At 52.6% G+C, this 15304-nt stretch overlaps 1 long non-coding RNA gene across 1 annotated transcript; it reads left to right on the top strand.

The window, feature by feature from the left end:
• The first annotated feature begins 8692 nt into the window (after positions 1-8692).
• LOC139801282 (uncharacterized) lies at positions 8693-11970 on the top strand. The gene is made up of 2 exons (XR_011728126.1): positions 8693-10078; positions 11407-11970. It is a non-coding gene; the product is annotated as an uncharacterized lncRNA (long non-coding RNA).
• The last annotated feature ends 3334 nt before the right edge of the window (positions 11971-15304 follow it).

Genomic DNA, 15304 nt, shown 5'->3' with positions numbered 1-15304 from the left:
GTTTACTTTCCAATCCAAGGTTTCCCATTGGCAGACCCCTGGCACCAGCCCACGGAACATCAGAGTCTCCAGATAGGATTTTTGCTCCATCTTGTGCTGCCAAACCAGCTGCCCTTATTTCTACTTGTGCATTGCCTTCACCCTTTTGCCCGTGGTAATCTCTAATGCAGCAGCCTCATATTGCCATTTTCCATTGGCCCTTCTTGCTGAAGCAGAATTTTACTTCTTTATTTTGGTCCCTGACATTCTCCAGCTGGAATTCCAATTTCTGCTTTATCTGCTGCTTGTCATACCCCTGCTGCCCCTTCCCCCACCTTCTCAGGGGAAGTTCTCTCATCAGAATACTATCTGGGTAACAGGACTTTCACATCTTGGGGGAGGATGAGGCTGCAAGAGTTCAGTAAGTGCAGACTGAGTTAAAAACTGTTAAAAACTGTCCTTGAGGATCCACTGGAATCCAAACATCGGGAACATTATCACTGCTGAGCCTCCACTGTAAGGCCCAGCTCCCTCCCAGACAGCACTGGGTTTTTTTGGCTCAGGAGGGAGGAAGAGGCCATCTCCCTTTTTTTTGAGGCCTGGCACAGGAGGATTTGACCTTTTTCATCTCTTCCCTCAGGGCAAGGTTTTGTTTTGCAGCTGGTGCATGTCCCAGCCTATGTCACATTGTGTGTTAATTCTGCCCGGGGCGTTAGGATGTTATCACTTAATCCCTCCTTTTGTTCTGTGCCTCACTTGATTTCATCATTTAAGTTTTGCAACTAAATGGGGTTGAAAATTGCTCTTCTAATCGGGGATGTTAAACTCACCTTTGTCTGGCCTCCCTTTGTGGGACTTTTAGGTGCTCTTAAGGCTTCCTCACCCAGGACCATCACTCCATTCTCCACTCCCTGCTTCCCTGAACAACCTCTCCATCCTGACCACATTTCCAGTCTTGTGGATGCAGGGATGCACTTCACTTGTAAGAGAGAAGTAGCCATATGTTTATTGATACAAAAGCCCCACTGCTGGGGATGGCTTGAGGTGGCTGACAGGTGACAAAGGTCGGGTTGGGACACAATTCCAATAGCATCCAAAGCCAGGGCTTTGGGCAGGATCGGTGACTCAGCACTGGGATGGGGTGGGATGGCCTTCTCCAGGCATCCGGACTGACACCTCCATCCCTTGCAGTTTGGTTGTGTTTCAGGTTTCTTGGGAGGAGCTGGAGATGCTCTCAGCCTGCTTTTTCTTTTCCTTCAGCTCTACTTTTTCAGCCCCGTGCTCATTTTTGGTTTTGCTTTCCCCTGAAGCTCTCTGATGGCCGAGACAGCATCCCTGGGAAATGCTGGGTGATGATTTAATTCATGATGCTTAAAACCCTTTCTCTCAGCACTGGTTTGGGAGCAATTACAGCTGGGACAAAAACTCAGCTAAGGCAGCAGCCCTGCTCCTTCCCTCATTTTGCCTGGGCTCCATGGTGTCTCCCTGATCCCAAACTATGTGTTCCCTTCCCTGGGCTTCAGGGGGTTGAGGAGGAGGAAGCTCCATGGTGCTCTGCAACACAGGGCTTTGGTTGGGAGTTGGTTTCTCTGAGGTCAAGTGTATGGGAGGTCCTGTCCCTTCAGCAGGGCTAATGAAGATCACAGAAAAACTCATTTAAAAAAAAACAAACCAAACAAACAACAACAATAACAAAAAAACCCACAAAACACACACACACAAAAAACCCAAAACCCAAAAAACAAAAAAAACCCTTAAACCCCCCCCCCAAAAAAAAAAACAAACCAAACCACCACAAAACGATCAAACAAACAGAAACAAAACAAACAACCAACCAAAGAGGTGACTGCTGAGAGGGTGGTGGCTCCCAGAAGGTGATGAATTGGTGGTGGGAGTGAGAACCTGGGGGTGTCCATCCAGGGGGGCTCTCTCCCCTTCTCTGGCAGAATTAAAAATACCCAAACCAAGCCCTGAGAAGCAAGTCTTCCTTCTGAAAGGTTTACGTGGGGATTGCAGGACGAGTTGTAGGTTATCTAGAGATTATAGGACTGGAGGAGCAGTGACACTCCTGCAAAGCGGGATCCTGCTGAGCTGGGAGGTTCCCCAGCCCTGCTCTGCACCCCCTTCTCAGCCCAGCGACTCCAAACCCCTCTTTGAGTGATGGACAGGTACATTTTTAATAGAAAAAGGAGTTCCCGGGCTCCTGATCCCTGCTGCCAGCATAGGAACTGCTGATCCAGCTCTTTGTGTTATAGAAAGCTGGCTTTGGAGTTTTATCCTCTCCAGCTCAAGCCAATCCATAAAGCCTGTGGCAGGGCCAGGGGGTGAAAACATCGCAGGGGGGAGAGAGAGGTCACTATGTGATAAATTACGTCCCATAAAATTGACCAGGACACACCAATTAATGAATCAATCGGAATTTAACAGCAAGTAACAACAAGCAATAACAGCGCTGGGCACCCGGGAGTCTCTGCTCCTCAAGACGGTGCCACTTCCTTAAAGTTTCTTGGGTATTTATAGTCGGTCCTTTATGGCCGTGTGAGCCCGACGTTGCTGGGAAAGCTCGAAATCTGTCGGCGATACTGATTCTTCTTGAGCAGACACAGCCGACAATACTAATTCTTCTTATGCAGACACATCTTGTGTTTGGTTAACCCCTTTCTACACTAATTCTTCTTATGCAGACACATCCTGTGTTTTGGTTAACCCCTTTCTACAAGGGTTATCTCTAAGAACGTTTAAACATGATCACACAGCATTTTGTCACAATACACTTTTTCTCTCTGAAGTACATTCTGCAGTTAACATCCTCATCTTCTTTCACTACTTCTATCTTGCCTTTATAAGTAAATGCACTAAAAATTTTCTACTTAGGTTAAATGAACAAACCTTATATGTAAGTTATTACAATTTGTCACAGTCACACAATGTTTTTGGCACATAACTTTGCGGTTAATACTTCTATTTTATAAACAAAATTACATAGGTTAAATGAACAAATATAACTTTATATGTAAATTGTTACAACTATAAAATGATATCTATTTGATTTTAAGATGCTTGTTGGCGAGTGGTGCCTTTGCAGACCCTTTCCCCCAGTTCTTCCTCCCTGGCACAGGCACATGGCAGTGCTGAGCTCCATGGGGTGGTATCATATCTGAGCAGGGGGATGATGCCCCTGGCTCCCCAGCAGCTAAATGTCCCCTGAAAAAGATCACAGAAAAACTCGTTAAAAAACAAAACAAAACAAAAACCAAAACCAAACCAAAACAAAACAAAACAAAAAAACCAAAAAACCCTCCAAAAACCCCCACAAACAAACGAAAAAAAACCAAAACAGCACCCCATCTAAACCCGATGTAGTTGCCAATCCTCCAGCCCAGGAGCCACTTTCTGTTCACATTCAGCGGGTCCTGTGGCCCAGCAGGCAATGTCAGCAGCCCTGGGGATCCCTGGGGCCAGCACTGGGGAGATGGTTGAAGATTTTTTTAATTTGGTTCCTTTTCTGCTGGGTCATCGAGGCTCCTGCTCCTTTTCTCCTCGGGCATCTGATGTTTCTCTTGCAGGCAAAGCTGGAAGGAAAGATCCAAAGGGATCAAGGAGCTCCCCGGCCTCTGCCCTGCTGGTTTTGCTTTCCATCTCTTATCAGTTTTTCTGCCTCTCCAGCCCTCCTGATTTGGGAGATCTTAGGGAGCAGCGCAGCTGCCCTGATCTGCGATAAGGAGGGTGCAGAAGGACCCACATCACCCAGCACAGACTCCTTGGCACCAGCACCCCTGGTAGTTTGGCTTCAGTGGTGACAGCCTTGCAATTAAAACTTGCAAGGGTTCTTGCCCTGGCCAACAGCCTCCTTGGAGAGTTTAAAAACTGTTTCCAGGAGTAATTGAGCTTAATTAGAAGCTTGAATTCCGCAGGGCTGTGTGCTTAGGGTTTTGGTACTTGTTGGAAATCATCCAGGGGGATGAAGATGCTCAGTGATGCATGGAGTGGGGGAGAGAAAGGACCCGATGGGGTGGTTGTTCCCTGGTAGTTCTCACCCCGTTTTGGGGTTTTTGGTCCCCAGTCTGAATGCTGGGAGAGCCCCTCTTACCCCACAGCCTCCAGCAAGTGATGGATTGCTGGTGCCAGATCCTGGGCTGTGGAGGGATGAGCAGACCAGGGGCCATCCCTGCTGATAGTGGGATAACTAGAACCTCCCCAGCATCCTCCCTCTAGCAGAGGTGAGCGTTCTGGGGCAGGCAGCATCAGCCCCATCTTCCTGCACCACCACTGCACCCAGGCAAAGCAGAACTCAGGGCCTTGGGAAGATCAAGAGCAGCAAGAAAAGCTTTGTAAAAAGATTTTCTTTTTGCAGGGCTCCTTGCACGGCTGGAAGAGCCTTTCCCCAGCCTTCCAGAGAAGCCCAAAACTCCCGTGCCTGGCTCTGCTTTGTGTCTTGCTTGACTTTAAACAGGTCGCTGGGGTGGTTTATGGCTTTGGAGAAACACGATTCAGGAATTCGAGCATGATAAGGATGGGGGAAGAAAGAAAAGCCACGTCAAGGCAAAGGAATGTGGCCGGTGGAGAGCCCAGCCTGCAGCTGGCAGAAGCCCTGGGAGGGGCCACCAGTCGTAAAATGGGGCAAAGATTGTAACGTGCCTTCAAAAAGAGCTGGAAATGCAGCTATTGAGGCATCCACCCTGCGGGAAAATTCGGCTGCTTTGCCCCAGCTCTGGTCCTGCAGCAGCTCTGAAGCCACAGGCATGGGGCAGTGGAATGGGGGAGGTTTTGTAACAGAACCATTTCTGATTTGTGTTGCACGGTGGGGACAGTGGGGGGTGGGGGTCGTCTGCCGCCCCCCCCAGACCTTACTGCACCCCTTCCCCAAGGGTAAGGAGCTGGTGCTGGTGCTGGAGCAATCCTGGTGGCTGTGAGGTCTTGCATGAAAGGAAAGCATCATCCCCTCCTCATCTCCTGGCTCTGCTGGCTGGGGAAAGCCCTGACCTGGAGCTGCCTGGGGTAGTTTTTGGTTTCCCCACATAAATCGACCCCTGGCAGACGTGGCTTCTTTGGGACGGCAGCAGAATTTGGCTGCACAGCGTGGTGAGGGTGATGCTGGCTGATAAAGCCCTGGGTTGTGGTGCTGGAGATACTTTCAGCTCCGGAATGGGGCTGCCAGGCACTCAGATGCCTCAGGGGGGGTGCTATTCACAGCAGCATTTTTGCATTGATAAGAAATCGCCTTTAAATGGTAGGACTTTCCCAGCCAGGGTAAAAGGTGGGGGCAGGGTGAGGCTGGGAGCACCCAGACACCTCCAGTCCATGAACCCTCCCGTTTGCTTCAGCAGAAAGTCAATATTGACCCTTTCCCAGCCTCTGCATGGGTTGGCACTAAAATTACCAAAAAGCAGAACAAAGCCCTGTGCTTCCCTCCAGCTCCAGCTTTGTTCACCAGTTCTTTAGATAATAACAGCACCAACACTAATTATAACAGAATAATTATGTTTATTGGAGCTTTGCTGGGAGTCAAAGGCCAAGATCTGGTGAAAGCCATGGAGAAAGAGCTCTCCAGCATCTGCTCTGCTTCTGATTTCTCACCCCTCTCTTCCTCCCCTCCCCCAGCATCCTTCCGAGCTGGAAAAGACACAGGACCTGGAAAAAGGAAAGCAGGAAAAGACATCCCCATCCCACCACATTCCCAGCTCCTTGGAAGGGACAGTGGCTCAGGAGCTGGGCAGAGACATGGGAACCAGCAGCTCCCCTGAGGCTTAGAAACGAAATAAAAGCTGGAAGGTTTGGTCTCCAAACTGGGGAGGTGGTGGGGGAGTGGGGAGGAACCAAAACCCACCAGTGGAGGAACCAGGCAGGGGGGAAAAGGAGAAGTGAAAGTGGCTGTGATTACTGAAAGGCAGGATGCCAGAGAGGGGCAGTGCTGTCTCTGGGGCTTTCACTTCCTTTTCTGGACAGGTTTTCTTGGCTTTGCTTTATTTTTCCCCCCTCCTTTGGTCTCCGCTCATAAATTTCTCCCTTGGGTGGGTGGGCCTGGGCTTTTGGGGGCATCCCTGCCACGGTGGGGCTGAGGGGGTTCTGCTGGGCGTCCCTAAGGAGGGGTTTTATTTTAAGCAGACTCCATCTCCCTGCTCCCAGGTGTTTGATGAAGGGCTGAAGGTCTGGTGGCAGGGCTGAGCAGGGTGCTCTGGGACATCCATCCCCCGGGGTTTTGTAACTCAACCATCATCTCACTGGGATATTTGGCTGTTTTCTGACTGGGGTGAAGCCTGTGGGACCCAAGCCTGAGCTTAAAGTCAAACCTTGGATTGGAGGCTATGCTGAAGCTGGGTGAGTTCCTCCTGTCCTGAACCAGCAAAGCAGCTGCCTGGGGAAGACACAGAGTAGTGTCAGAAGCCCTGAGCCTGGACCCTACCCCCCACCTCCCAGCATGTGGCTACTAAGCATCACCTTGGGCTACCAACTAAGCCAACGATGTTTGTTTGGTCCTGGGAGCTGTTTGCAGGCTCCTCAGTAGGCACGGATGGGGACAGGGTGATGAGGAGGGGTGAGGATGCTCCAGGATGGCCCAGCCATAGGTCTGTGCTCCCAGTTTGCCCTGCCTGACATCCAGTTTTGCAAAATACACTGCTTTTCCGTGGGGTTTTTCCTGATGCCTGTTTTTCCTGAGCTCCTGGCTCACTCTGTCCTGGTAGTGTAAGGCATGAAAGCCAAACCACCCCAAATCTTTAAGGCAGAGATAAGTGTTCCCCAAATACACACACAAAAATTTATATTCTTGCCACATATAACAGTTATTTTTAGCTTACTTTAGAATTTCTGACTTTAAAATGCCCAGGGCCTGTCCTGCCATGGAAGGAGCATCCTCATCCCTGGCAAACCTCATCTTGAACTTTCCACGGGGACGTCTGCCCTCCACTTAAAGTCTTGCTTTTCCCTTCCCACTCCTCCCTTGAGGCTGCTGGGTTAGTCTGGCCCTTGTCTTTCCCTTATTCCAGCCTTTAATCCCATAATGAACAGGTCAGTGCAGCCAGTCCTGTTCCAGAGGTGAAGGAACCCAGCTGGGGACGGAGGGAGGCAGTGACCTGCCAGGTCCAGCACAGGGTAGGGGGATGGAGAAGGTAAGGGGGTGGGGGCTTTCCCTCTGAGTTAAACCAATGCCAGAAAGAAAGAATAAAATAATTAAGGGGGGGTGAGGGGTGGGAGGGGAATGGCAGAAAAGGCAAAACCACTTCCTGAAACTCAGCAGCTTTCATCCCCTGGGAGCTGGGGACACAGATCAGAGGTGTTGCTGGGTCAGGTGCTCTGAAGCTCTCCCAGGCCTGTCCGGTGTTTAAATAGAAAGGTTATGTACCTGGGAGATTTATTTCATCCTTTAATTGGTTGTTTGTTTACACGACTCAGGAGCTCTTTGCTAATGTTTGCTTTCCTTGCTCACTCACCTGCTGAAAATCCTGGCCAGCCGCGTCCCAGCCGGGGGAGGCTCCTTCAGCTCCAGCTCCTCGGATTGCCCTGCTCAGCCCTGCTGCTTCCTCAGGAACCCTTCCCAGCATCACTGAATCCCCTTCAGAGCCCCCTTTGGAGCCAGGGATGGATTTAGCCTGGTGGGAAGGTCCAGATGAGGTCCCTTCCGAGTTGGACAGGCTGATGGAAAAGAGAAGCAGGGTCCATTCTGGCCACCAGAGGTGATGGAGATGGATCCCTCTCCCCTGAGCATTGTCCCGGGCCCAGCAGAGAATGGGATGCAAACCATCATGGTTATGGGGTAGGTTTTTCCCAAGCATGTGGTAAGGTTTTTTCCTCCCCCCTGGTCTCCATCTTCACAAAGCTTGGAGGAAAATCAGTTTTATTCCACTGCAGCTCCAGAAAGAAAGGGCTTTGGAAAGCTCTGGCAAAACGCAAGGCTCTCTCACACCTCTTCTCTTGGTTTTCTCTCTGTTTATGTTCATTTTGCCCTTTCCAGGACATCCCTACACAGGTGCAGGTGCAGCAGGAGATGTGTCTGGCAGCAGAGGGTCCCTCTGCCTCCACCTTGGGGAGCACTCGTGTGTTTTGGGGGGACCTCTCACCCCCCTGCCCCAGGCATGGAGCCAGCAGATCCTGATTTCCCTCAGGGTGCTGGGGGCTGACACCAGAGGGGGGGATCATGCCCAGGATGAGCTGGCATTGGCAGAGCCCCCCAAAATGAGGAAGGTGAAGGGTGGGAAGATTCCTGCCTGCTCCTCTGCCTGTGCTTGTGGCTCAGCCACGGGGCTTTGGGAGGAGCTGATGGGTGTCACTGCACAAACAGGGGGTTGTTGGTGGTTTTTTCGTGTTGTTTTGGGTCTGTTTTGTGCAATGGATCTGTTTCTCAATCTCTGCTCCATGCAGATGCCTCTTGCTCAACCTCTGCTCCCCCGGCCCCACCAGCCACACGTGGCCACCTCTTCTGCCCTCTTTCCTCCCATCAGAGTCTGCATTCAGACTGAGGGTTGTCCCTGTCCTTGGGAGCAGTTTAGTGCTTTATCCTCTGGGATTTCTTTTTGCTGCTGGATTCCAAAAGTGCTTCTCAGGGCTGGTACCAAGGGATGTTGCCAGGAGGCTTGGAGGAGGAGCTCCCCAGTTTCCCCAGTTTGGGGATTTGGGAGAAAAATGATGGAAATATTTGGGATGGCATCATCCTATGACCGTCCCATTCCTAGTGGTGGTGTTCCTAACACCTATGGGTTGCCCTATGGGGCATCCTGTGTTGCCTCCACGGGCTGTCCCCAACCCCTGGGAGGCAAAGCCAGCAGTTCATGGCCATCCGTCCCCCTGACCCTGCAGGAGGTCAGACTGAGCATTCAGGAAGGCTCTGAGCTGGTGCTGCCCTGAGGTGTGATGGGAGGACCCAAGGCCATGGGGAAATTTGCCACCTTGCTTCAGGGTGTTGAAGGAAAACGTGTGTCATGAAGTGGAGGTGGTGGGACATCCACTGCTGTGCTGGGCAATGGAGCCTTCTCAAGAAAAAAAATCATCATTGCTTGGGATGAAAGGTTTTGTTGGGGCTGGAAGGTCCCAGGGAGCCCAGGGTTGGGCACCTGGGATGGGAATCACCTCCTAAAGAGCTGGTGGAACCATGCACTGAGTGTAGCTCTTCTGCCAGTGAGGGGCTTTGTTGGGAAAATGGTGGGATTTGTGACCATGGAGAACAGGGAGAGCTCAGCCAGGATTTCCCTGAGCTGGGCTGTGTGTACACTGCCAGCCAAGTGATGGAAGGCCTGGAAGGCCCAGGAGCTGCTGTGCCACATAAGCCAAGCCCAGCCCACTCATTGCCTGGGGACAAACTTAGGGTTTGGGTCCATGAAGGTCCCCATCCCAGGTGGCATCATGGCACCCGTGGGTGCTGGGGGGAGACCTGGTGTCCTTCTGGTGACCAGGAGTGGCTCTGCCAGGAAGCATGGGCTGGGTGTGCACCATCTCTCCAAGGCTTCTCCAAGGTTCCTCTCCGCTGCCCTGGGTGCTAAATCTGCCCTTATCCCACCAGCACCTCCCTTCTGGCCACCTGCTCTGAGGGCTTTGGCAAGAAAAGCTCTGCTGAAGGAGCCTGGGAGCCAGCATGGGAGCCATAAAGTCCCCACCCCAGAGAAGGAGAGCTTGAACTTCCAAGCTGATGGGACCTGCTGTCCCATATCCTGCTGGAAAATGTCCTGCAGCCCCACTTTGGGATCTGCATCTAGAAATGCTGCTGCAGGCACAGCCAAGAGCTTCCCTCATTTTTTATTTTCTATTTTTTTTTTCCTTTCCAGGTACTGAGGATGGATGCATGGGCAGATTTGGAGGTGGTGAATGACTTTGCTGTGTTTGCCAAACAGGTGTTTGCTTTTTATGGGCACCAAACACCTGGGCCTGCCCTTCCTGGCTGGAAGAGCAAAATCCCTAAAAACTGCTCACACACAGAAGCAAAATGGAGCATTTCAGAAGAAAACTGAGATGTGGAGCCATGGGAGTGGGGACAGGAGGCCAGGATCAGCCTTTGGAGGTGTGTGACAGCTTGGTGTCACCTCTGTCCCAACCCAGGGGATTTTCCAGTCACCTGGGCAGAAGCAGGACACATCCTGTCCCTCCCGAGGGATCCCAGCACCCGGGTCAGGTGAGCACCCCTGAGCCCCCAGGCACCCACTCAGCCCTCCCAAACACCCCGGGGGGTCCCACACCTTCCTTCATCACCTTCTAGGGAGCATCAAAGGATGTGGGTGCAGGTCTGGGGGGAAATGTAGCAGGCTGGGTGCTGCTGGGTGGGGGGGCACCTGGGATGAGAGCAGCACCCAGGGCTCCCCCCTCTCCCCAGGGGGGTCCCATAACAGGGGGGGCTCCTTCCTTCCTTCCTTCCTTCCTTCCTTCCTTCCTTCCTTCCTTCCTTCCTTCCTTCCTTCCTTCCTTCCTTCCTTCCTTCCTTCCTTCCTTCCTTCCTTCCTTCCTTCCTTCCTTCCTTCCTTCCTTCCTTCCTTCCTTCCTTCCTTCCTTCCTTCCTTCCTTCCTTCCTTCCTTCCTTCCTTCCTTCCTTCCTTCCTTCCTTCCTTCCTTCCTTCCTTCCTTCCTTCCTTCCTTCCTTCCTTCCTTCCTTCCTTCCTTCCTTCCTTCCTTCCTTCCTTCCTTCCTTCCTTCCTTCCTTCCTTCCTTCCTTCCTTCCTTCCTTCCTTCCTTCCTTCCTTCCTTCCTTCCTTCCTTCCTTCCTTCCTTCCTTCCTTCCTTCCTTCCTTCCTTCCTTCCTTCCTTCCTTCCTTCCTTCCTTCCTTCCTTCCTTCCTTCCTTCCTTCCTTCCTTCCTTCCTTCCTTCCTTCCTTCCTTCCTTCCTTCCTTCCTTCCTTCCTTCCTTCCTTCCTTCCTTCCTTCCTTCCTTCCTTCCTTCCTTCCTTCCTTCCTTCCTTCCTTCCTTCCTTCCTTCCTTCCTTCCTTCCTTCCTTCCTTCCTTCCTTCCTTCCTTCCTTCCTTCCTTCCTTCCTTCCTTCCTTCCTTCCTTCCTTCCTTCCTTCCTTCCTTCCTTCCTTCCTTCCTTCCTTCCTTCCTTCCTTTCCTTCCTTCCTTCCTTCCTTCCTTCCTCCACCCCACCAGCCACCCCAGCTTCCTTGGAAAGCCTCTGATAGATCCTGAGGTCACAGGCTGCAACTTGGTGGCTTCTTTGCTTCTCACCTCCAAAGTGCTTCTTCTCCATTGCTGTTTGGTTGGGGTTTCAAGCTGTTGGTGTTGGTGCCCGTTGTGTATCTCAGGTTTATCTCAGGTTTTCTGCTTCTCTGTGCCCCTTGGGATCCATTTGTAGGTTCTTATGGTACTTCCAAGGAGCAAAAACTGGGCTTTTGGGCTTCAAAATCCCCTCTCCCATGGGTTGTGGTGGTCATATCCCTCCAGGGAAGCATTTCTAAGCAAAAATGGATACATTTGCTTTAAACAGCTTTCTATATCTCACCTTAAATAATTCAGCTGCTTCTTCAAGGTGTTCCAGCCCCAGCAGCATCCCGTGGTGAGGAGTTCCCCAGATGAACACTCAGCCTTAGTTCACCTCTGTCGGGGCTGGGATCTGGCACTGGACCAACACAAGTAATTTTCCACCCAACTCCACGCTGTGGAAATACACCCAGGCACAGAAAAAGCCTGGAAGGGGATAAAGAAGACACTTGGCCAAAACATCTTGGCCAGCTCCCAAGGCAAGGAACAGCTTCAGGTTCATCTCCAGCTCCCTGGCAGCCCGGCTGGCTCAGCAGCTTCATCTCCACAGGGCTGGGAAATAAATGGACCTTTTGGTGGGTTTGGGGCTTTCTTTTTTATTATTTCATTCTCACTGCAGAGCAAATGGGCTTGAAGGCTGCCTTGGGAAGGAGAAGGCAAAATCCTGGTGGCATCCCCATGGTGGCAGTGGGATGGAGGTAGGATGGAGGCGGGCTACAGTCCCTTGATGAGACTCTAATTGCCCCAAATAAAAAGTGCATTAGCCCAGTGAGTGCAGGGAGGTTTTGATGAGGGCAATAAAGTGTCCCAGTGTGCCAGGGTGGTAACTGCCTGTCTGTGTCCCTGCGAGGAGCTGCTCCTGCCCCAGCCCAGGCAGGAGGGTCCAGGCCCTTTCCCAGCATCCCGGTGCTGGTCCAGCTTCCCCCAGTGGAACGGCCATCCCCACGGGAGCCATTCCCAGCTCCCCTCACCAGCAGCTGGAGAGCTCAAGATGTTCCCAGACCAGCTTCCCCACACCCTGCATGGCTCATGCAAAGGAGGCATCCGAAATCCAACCGGCATTCCCCGTGGGAAGCGCCCTCGGAGAGCTGCTGGCCCTCGGTGAACACGTGGGCTTCTGTGCAAAGGGTGATGGAAAGAGCTGGGAGAGAGACTCTAGGGCAGATGTGGCCAAGATCTGTAATTTCACAGGTCCAGAGGAGATAAATGGGGGGGGTGATTACTCACTGCCTTTGGTGTAAAAAAACCTGGAGGCATCAGACGTGTCCAGCAGGTTCCAAACAACCCAAAGGAGATGCTTCTCCACGCTGCTGTGGGGGCTTTGCCCCAGGACAGTGTGATGCAGAAGGTGGTGACAGCTTCCCAAAGCAATTCCTGGAAGAGAAAGCCACCTGGGACACAAGGACCATCACTGCCTGACTCTGCTGGGTGCTTCTTGGTCATCTGCTCCAGATCAGGGAGCTGAAAGACCCAACTTCAGCTGGTGGCACATCTCACCTCTGCTGATGCTGTGGGCCCTGGAGGAGAGTTGGCCAAGGGTGGCCTTGAGTGGGGTCAGGAGCAGGAGAGGGATGTTTGGAAAGAGGCTCCTCATTCCCCAGGTGGTTGGGGGAAACTGGAGCCTCCAGGATTTCACCCCAGGGGGCAGGGACTCAGTGGGAGGCAGACACAGGAGTTACCACCAGCATTGGTTACTGGTGGAAAATCTGTCTCGTGAGGGCTTCAGAGCAGCTCCTTGTGTTCCAGAATGAAGAGGGAAGGAGAAAAAAGAGCTGCTGTGGCACGGAGGGACAGCAGCCCCAGGTAGGAAGGTGCAGGAGGGCTTGAGACCCCCGTGTCCTTCCACTTCACAGCTTCTTGCCCATCCTGACAACCCAGGGGCTGGGGGAGCCAGGACAAGGCCTCACTCCCTGACAGCCCCACTGAAGTCAAGCCAGGGCCAGGTGTGTTATTCACCTCAAAACTATGTGAATAAACAGAAGGCTCCTGTTCCTGGTCCCCCCTCAGCAATTAAGCTGAGTTTCTGCTGGCTGGAGGAGATGAGCCCTAATCCACCCTTGAAGATAAAGGGTCTTGCTCTCTTCTCTGGTGAGAGCCAAAACTCCAGCCAAACCACCCAGGAGAGGACAAATGGGCATCTCCAGCCATCCCCTGTGACTCCCCTTATCCTGGGAGATGTCCCCCTGGGAGGAAGGCAGCCCTTGCCCACCAGCTCTGAGGTTACTTGGCCCCCAGCCTGGATGTTTCCATCACCCAGCTCACACTTGGGTTTGGGCTCTCAGCAGCAGTGATGCTCATTACTTGCTCTGTGGTATGGAGAGACTGGAGCAAACTGGTAAAAGCCCAGTAGCCTCCCAGCAGCAGCTGGGAGGAGGGAAAGGTGAGCTCTACACCAAGGGACCTCTCTGATAGCACAACAAGAGCCTTTGAGCTCCAGGGGCTTGGTGGCCACTGCTGCAGCTGAGTTCCATGGGATGCTACACTCTGACACCTCCCAGCCCAGCCCTTCAGGACCTTCAGCAGCTCTCAGGAGGCCTCCAGGCCCTGGGCTCAGTGCCACTGGCACCAGCCAAGCCTGGCAGGCATTGCCTGGCTCTCTGGGTGAGATGGGATGGAATTGGATGGGATGGAATGGGATGGGGCCATCCTCTTCTCTAGAAAACCTTCATCTCTCTTGCTGCCCACTCAGCCATCACATGCTGAGGATTCAAAGAGGAAGAGGAGAAGCCAGCCCAGAGCCTGGGGCTCTTGCAGAAGACTTTGAAGTGTTTCCAGCTCTCCTGAGATGGAGGCAGAAGGGGAGGATAAAGTGGCTAAAGTGAAGCAGGGGTCTGCCTGTCTTCCCATGCCGGGTGAAGGATGGTGGGAGCCACAGCAGCAATAAAACCACGTGAACACCCTGGGAAGATGAACCCAGCCCCAGCCATGGGGGCACCACGGAGGGTTTAAAGACATTGGGAGCATCCTGGTGCATCCGTGGGAGACCTGTGCCCATGGCACAGACACAGCTTGGTGTCCTCATCATTTCCTGCTGGAAACCATGTCCAAACCAAACCTAACAACCCAAATCCAAACCAAACCTAAGCCAACCCAACCAAACTCAACCCATCTTGCATGTTTGCTGTGCTGTCAACACACTGTGTGGAGTTGGAAATCCTTTTTTAAGGGCTTGATCTTTTGAACTGGATCATTTCCAGGGCATCTTCTGTCCCTAATCCCACCAGCTCTCGACAGTGGATGGAAAAAGGCAAGAGGCAGGTTGGAGGTGGGAACAGGGCAGATGGATCTGGGATGTTCTGGAGCTACTGGGGAGCAGCTCCAGGGGCTCTGTTCTGCCTGGCTGATTCCTGCCTCCATCCTTGTGACCCGTGGCCCAGCTGGGGGGCTCCACATGAGGTTCTGTCCCATTTGCCCCAGCTGTGTAAGCTGGGCTGCCCGGGTGCAGAAGGCATCCAGGATCCTTGCTGCTGGTTGGGAAGTGCCAGAGATGTTGCTGCCTCCTCTGTGTTCCTTCACCTGCCCTCCCAGAGGAGGAATCCCCATCCCCAGTGCCCTGATGGCAACTGAGGGGCTGAAAAGCCTCCAGCAGAGGCCACTTCCATCCTGCATGGTCTCAGAGCTCATGGAGAAAGCCACTGGCTACTTACTCTGCACCTTTGCCAGCCCCTTTCTCCTTGCACAGGGCCACAGTCCTGCTCAGAATGAAGGAGCCATCATCCTGGTGAGGACATTTTGTGCCATGTTATGCCACTGTCTGATGGTCTGGTTCAGGTAAAGGGAAGATGTTCAGCTCCACGAAGAGGTTTGTCCCTCTGTCCCTCTCTCCATCCATCCATCCTCTCCCAGCTGCTTCGACAGCAAAAAAAACCAACAACCCAAAGCCCTCAGGGCCATGCAAGCTGTAGAGCTGCCTCCTTACTCATGGCATCAAGGTCAGTGGTGGCTATAGGTGGTTTTTTTGGGGCAGCTGACCCACAAGTTTAGCCAGAAATAGCACACTCAGCTGGGTGCTCCACCAGGAGGAGGTGGAGGGGATCCCTGGGATCCAAGCAGGTGGGAAGCTGCAGGCAGAAGGAGGAGGAGGAGAGGGGGAGGAGAGGAAGGTCCATGTGCTGCTGGGTTTGAATGGGGTGGCCACAACCAGAGTGAAAAA

This window comes from Heliangelus exortis, chromosome 11, assembly GCF_036169615.1.
Source record: "Heliangelus exortis chromosome 11, bHelExo1.hap1, whole genome shotgun sequence".
Taxonomy (NCBI): domain Eukaryota; kingdom Metazoa; phylum Chordata; class Aves; order Apodiformes; family Trochilidae; genus Heliangelus; species Heliangelus exortis.
The sequence above is the reverse complement of the archived record's forward strand: the minus strand, read 5'-3'. Positions and strand labels throughout refer to the sequence as shown.